The sequence below is a fragment of the Microtus oregoni genome, unplaced genomic scaffold (genome assembly GCF_018167655.1).
Source record: "Microtus oregoni isolate MIOR12 unplaced genomic scaffold, Mior012 000098F_ref0000018, whole genome shotgun sequence".
NCBI lineage: Eukaryota > Metazoa > Chordata > Mammalia > Rodentia > Cricetidae > Microtus > Microtus oregoni.
Genome location: NW_024544711.1, coordinates 3,736,195 through 3,742,396, shown reverse-complemented (window position 1 = coordinate 3,742,396; position 6,202 = coordinate 3,736,195). Strand labels below are relative to the sequence as shown.

Sequence of the window (6,202 nt, the reverse complement as noted above, 5' to 3'; positions counted from 1 at the left end):
CTGAACTGGAGCTACTGTGAGTTGTGGGTACTGGGAATTGAACCCAGGTCCTCTGGAAGGACAGTGAGTGCTCTTAACCCTTGAGCCATCTCTCCAACCCCTTCCTCAATTTCTTTAAGGGATTTTTAAATTTCTTCTGTAAGAATATCTCTCATCTTCATGAAGTTATTTTTAAGATCATTTTGTTGCGTTCCATTTGCATTGGAATGTTTAGGTCTTCTTGCTGTCATAGGATTCTGGTGGTGCCATATTGACCTTTCTGTTTTGATGGTGTTCTTATACTGGCATATAGGCATCTGGATTTTGGATAGTTATAGGTCTAGGTGTTAGTCCCTGTGTTTGTCTTTGTCGGATGGGTGTTTTGTTTCTTGGTTTCTGTTTCCTCTCTGGTCTTCTGGCCTAAGTGGCCAAGGGTTCTTGTGACTGGTGAATCTTCAGTTCCAGTAGGTATCTCTGTGGGGCTGGAGAGATGGCTCAGCGGTTAGAGCACTGCCTGCTCTTTCAAAGGTCCTGAGTTCAATTCCTAGAAACTACATGGCTCACAACCATCTGTGAGGAGATCTTCTGGTGCCCTCTTGTGGAGGAGACCTGGTCAGTCATCCTTATCCACTTAGACCATGATACCCAATATGGACAAGTTCAACAGAACCACCATATGCATGCTGCCCATGCTTCAGCATTGCCCGGTCATAGATTTCATTCATTTCTTCAGGTATCCCTGCGGGGTTTTTGGGGAACTTGGGCACCTAGATCTGGTCTGGCCTCCTTTAAAGCCTGAGTCTTCTTCTGAAGTTGTAGGCAGAATATGGAGCCGAGAGGAGTGGGTCTAGTTTGCTGTTGTTGGGTGGGATTTAAAGAGTGTTAGCCAGCTGTGGGTAGTGTCTTACCTGGGGTACCTAAGACCAACCTGCTGGGGTTATGGGCAGTGGAGAGGGCCTTGGCATATGTACTGGAAATCAGGGGCTGGGGAGTGTGGCAGGTTGATCGGGAGGTTGGTCACTCACCTGTTTTTTTGACTGATATAGACTGTATCTGGACCTATGGAGTCTGTTGGAGTTGTGGGGAAGGGCTGGTTGTGGGAGAATGATGAGCTGGGAGGGATTGGGCAGTAGAGTGGGTCTTGGGGAACAGAACCCAGGGGGTTGTGGCTGGCAGGCAGGTTACTTACCCTCTTGTGTTGACTGTGAGACTCCACCAGAGCAGTGAAATTCCACTGGAGTTGAAGGTGGGGCCCAGCAGCGGTCCTGGTGCTAAGATAAGAGGAAGGGGCCAGGGGATGAGCCCTGGGGATCAGGGCCTTTCTCAAAGAAAGAGTAGGGCAACTCTTCTGGGAGAACTTACCTGTTCTGATGATGAACTTCTGACTGATGTGGTCTGCACCTGGGTCTATGGAGTCTGCTGGAATTTTGGGGAAGGCTGGCTGTGGGGAGGATGATGATGTGGGGAGGATGATGATGATTCGGTTGGGTGGCAGAGTAGGTCTTGGGAAAACAGAATCCAGGGAGTGACAGCAGTCCATCTGGCAGGCAGGTCACTCACCCACTGGTCACAATCAATGCTCTTAATGCTGGACTACCTCTCTAGCCCTCATGTTACAGGCCTTTTAAAACCTATGTATATGTATGTATACATATATATGAATATTGTGGATATATTTATGTGCATATGCACTAAATGCATGCCCGGTTCCTGTGGAGATAAGAATAGGGTAAAGGTTACCTGGAGCTGGAGTTATAGACAACAGTGACCCATCATGTGGAGCTGGGAACCAAAACTGGTCTGTTTGCAAGAGCAGAAAGTGCTCTTCACCTCTGAAGCATCTCTCCAATCCCTGTTATGGGGCTTTGATGGCAATGTTTCTGTAAAGCTTTCATGTGTTTAGAATTAGCTTGGCAGATTACAGACTTTTTATAAGTGATCAGATCGTGTGATAGTCAAGAATTATTGTCCAATTATGGGAATGTGAACCACTATGGAAACATCTGAGAATGTCTGTAAGAGTTTAATTGTGATAGGTAGACCCACTCTAAATGGCTTGGGGTTCTGGGATAAACAATATAAGAGAGACTGCTAAACACCAGTAAACAGCTGGCTGAAGTTACTGCTGCCATGACTTCCTCACTGTGATGGGAATGCTTATGCCTTTTATGGGCTGCATTCACCCGCCTAGTTAGGTCCTGTCTAAAATGGAGTTCTTTCTCAAAAGAAGGAGATTGTTCCGCTCCTTCATTCCCTCCTCCTTCTTGTTCCTATGAGAGCCCAAACATGGGTCTTGGTCTTGTTTTAAATTACCCAATTTCATCTGGCAACCATTAGCTGAATAATTCTACTAACTTATTTAAAATGCAAGGGCCATTTACGTTAGGAGTAAAATTAATATGAGGAGGGGACCCATTATGGTGGATACCAAGGTAGTCAGCCAGGGGGAGCTGTTAAGCCATCCCTGGTTTGCCTTCATTCTCTTTTGTGCTTTGCTAGTCCTTTCCTCACTTTGTCTTTGACTATCCCTGAATGGTCAACACAGAAACCGCATTCTTTACCCAGTGCTGCACATAGTCCCCCTATGAAAGGGAGATTTCGTTTGACTTAGCATCTCAACCAGGGATCCCAGGACAATATATTCTTTTCCATAACTATTTCTGGCTGACTTTGGGGCATTATTGTCAGGGGTCAGGAAGACTGAAGTGCTAGTCAGAAGAAGTGAGGGAATTCAGGCAACAGGGTATTTATTAGAAACATCTGGTTTGCAGACTCTGTTGAAGAGTCAGGGAACATTCACATCTGCTGGACTGGTCCACATCAGCTTTCAACGAGTCCAGGGCTTACAGTCCTTTGGAGCAGGTTGTAGTCAGCATCTGATGCTTGAATGTGTCTGTCAGCTAAGGAGAAACCTGTTGAGACACATTTAAATTAGGAACAGAAGTTAAACTTTATGTACTTAAGGGAAGATAATGTATATTTGAAACTTTTAGGCACATAGTGCAATTCATATTACAAAACAGCAAGGATAGACTCATACCTTTGAATCTTAGCAAAAACTACAGATTTGGATTAGAAGCATGTACATTTTTCTTCTGTCCAAAAAGTTAGGTATGGATTTGACTGAGATGTTATTTGGCCTGATGAGAAACACCTTTTAGTTTATATTTAGATGGCAATCAGAATAAATCTAAAATCTTGAGCTTGTGACCCAAACAGTAAGTAGTTATTTCTCTACCAGTTTATCAGAACTATACCACAGAAGGGGAAAGAAAACTGAAAAATTTTTTATATAACCTATATGTATTAAATCATCTTTTGAGACCCTCAAAGCTTATGATTCAGACCTATATATGGAGACCTCAAAAATGAGCTAATAGAACTGGTTTTGAAGAAGAAATAAAAAGTTTCTTCCTGTGTCTTTGGATGTTCTGGAATTCACTCTTCAGACCAGGCTGGCCTTGAACTCACAGAAATCCATCTGCTTTTGCCTCCTGATTGTTGGGATTAAAGGCATGTGCCACCATGCCTGGCTATTAACAAGTGCTCTTAATAACAAAGTCATCTCTCTGGGACCCTAGAAGAGAATCTTAATGGGGATATTACCTATATCATCTTGTCCTGTGGGGATGTCTACGGGAATTATCTTGATTATTATTTTTTATTGATTTTTATTGAGCTCTACATTTTTCTCTGCTCCTCTCCCTGCCTCTCCTCTCTCCTTTAACCCTCTCCCAAGGTCCTCATGTTCCCAATTTACTCAGGAGATCTTGTTTTTTCTACTTCCCATGTAGATTAGATCTATGTATGTCTCTCTTAGGGTTCTCATTGTTGTCTAGGTTCTCCGGGATTGTGATTTGTAGTCTGGTTTTCTTTGCTTTATGTTTAAAAACCACTTATGAGCGAGTACATGTGATAATTGTCTTTCTGTGTCTGAGTTGCCTCATTCAAAATCATGTTTTCTAGCTTCATCCATTTGCTTGCAAAATTTAAGATGTCATTTTTTCTGCTGCGTAGTACTCCATTGTGTAAACGTACCACATTTTCCTTATCCATTCTTCAGTGGAGAGGCATTTAGGTTGTTTCCAGGTTCTGGCTATGACAAACAAAGCTGCTATGAACATAGTTGAGAACATGTACTTGTGGACGATTGAGCATCCTTTGGATATATACCCCAAAGTGGTATTACTGGGTCTTGAGGAAGGTTGTTTCCTAATTTTCTGAGAAATTGCCACACTGACATCCAAAGGGGCTGTACCAGCTTGCATTCCTACCAGCAATGCAGGAGTGTTCCCTTTTCCCTACAATCTCTCCAGCATAAGTTGTCATCAGTGTTTTTTTTTTTATTGAGAAAATAAGAAAAAAAAACATAAACAAAAAACAAGTTTCCACCTCCTCCCAGCCTCCCATTTCCCTTCCCCTCCTCCCACCCTTCTCCCCCTCCTCCCACCCTTCTCCCCCTCCCCCCACTCCTCTCCCCCTCCCTCTCCAGTCCACAGAGCAGTCCGGGTTCCCTGCCCTGTGTTAAGTCCTAGGTCTTCTCCGTCCATATCTAGGAAGGTGAACATCCAAACTGGCTAGGCTCCCACAGAGCCAGCACATTAAGTAGGATCAAAACCCCCTGCCATTGTCCTTGGTGTCTCATCAGCCCTCATTGTTCGCCATGTTCAGAGAGTCCGGTTTTATCCCATGCTTTTTCGGTCACAGTCCAGCTGGCCTTGGTGAGCTCCCCGTAGATCAGCTCCTCTGTCTCAGTGGGTGGATGCACGCCTCGTGGTCCCGAATTCTTTGTTCATGTTCTCCCTCCTTCTGCTCCTCCTTGGGACCTTGGGAGCTCAGTCCAGTGCTCCTGTGTGGGTCACTGTCTCGATCTCTATCCATCACCAGATGAAGATTCTATGATGATATGCAAGATATTCGTCAGTATTGCTCTAGGATAGGGTCATTTCAGGTTCCCAATCCTCAGCTGCCCAAGGAACTAAAGATGAATATGGGATGTACTCACTCATAATTGGTTTCTAGCCATAAATAAGGACCACGGAGTCTACAATAGGTGAACCTAAAGAAGCTAAGGAAGAAGGTGAACCGAAGGAAAAACATATAGTTGTCCTCTTCGCTAAGGGAAGTAGACCAAATTTCCGGGGAGAAAATGGGATCTTGGGGGGGGGGGTGGGATGGGAGTAAGGGGAGATGGGGAGAGAAAAGGTAGAAGGGAAGGAGGGGGGACCTGGGAAACGGGAGAATTGGGATAAAGGAAAGGTGGATAGGGGAGCACGGAACCACAATTCTTAGTTAAGGGAGCCACTTTAGGGTGGGCAAGCGACTTGACCCTAGAGGGGCTCCCTAGTGCCCAAGATGTCATCAGTGTTTTTGATCTTGGCCATTTTTACAGGTGTAAGATGGAATTTCAGAGGTGTTTTGATTTGCATTTCTCTGGTGACTAAGGATGTTGGGATGTTGATCATTTCCTTAAGTGTCTTTCAGCCATTTTAGATTCCTCTGTTGAGAGTTCTCCGTTTAGGTCTGTACTCCATTTTTTTATTGGATTATTTATTTGTTCTTTTGATGACCAATTTCTTGCTCTCTTTGTATATTTTGGAGATCAGATCTCTGTCCAGTGTGGGGTTGGTGAAGATCTTTTCCCATTCTGTATGATGTCGTTTTGTCTTGCTGACCATGTCCTTTGCTTTACAGAATCTTTTCAGTTTCAGGAGGTCCATTTATTAATTATTTCTCTCAGTGTCTGTGTTACTGGGGTTATACTTAGGAAGTGGTCTCCTGTGCCAATGTGCTCAAGTGTATTTTCCAGTTTCTCTTCTATGAGGTTCAGTGTGGCTGGCTTTGTGTTGAGGTCTTTGATCAATTTAGACTTGAGTTTTGTGTTTGGTGATAGATATGGGTCTATAATTCTTCTATATGTTGATATCCAGTTATGCCAGTACCATATGTTAAATATGTTTTTTTTCCATTTGATATTTTTTGCTTCTTTGTCAAAAATCAGGTGTTCGAAGGAGTGTGGATTAATATCTGGGTCTTCTATTCGGTTCCATTGGTCCTCCTGTTCTTTCTTTCTTTCTTTCTTTCTTTCTTTCTTTCTTTTTTTGGCTTTTCAAGACAGGGTGTTGGGACTCCAGAGTCCAATCACCAAGGAGGAGTTGCCCCAAGAGACCATCTCTCACATCACAGCTGATGTAAAAGCATGAGGATTTTATTAATTCTGTCA

The 6,202-nt window shown here is 43.7% G+C and overlaps 1 protein-coding gene across 1 annotated transcript in view; it reads right to left on the bottom strand.

Moving 5' to 3' along the window:
• Positions 1–2,837: 2,837 nt before the first annotated feature.
• The window catches only part of LOC121442999 (protocadherin beta-18-like), a 51,711-nt gene continuing 48,346 nt past the window's right edge, over positions 2,838–6,202 (bottom strand). Inside the window, exon 2 of the mRNA XM_041644668.1 lies at positions 2,838–2,891. The gene's annotated coding sequence lies outside the window, so the exon portion shown is untranslated. The remainder of the gene's footprint in view (positions 2,892–6,202) is intronic.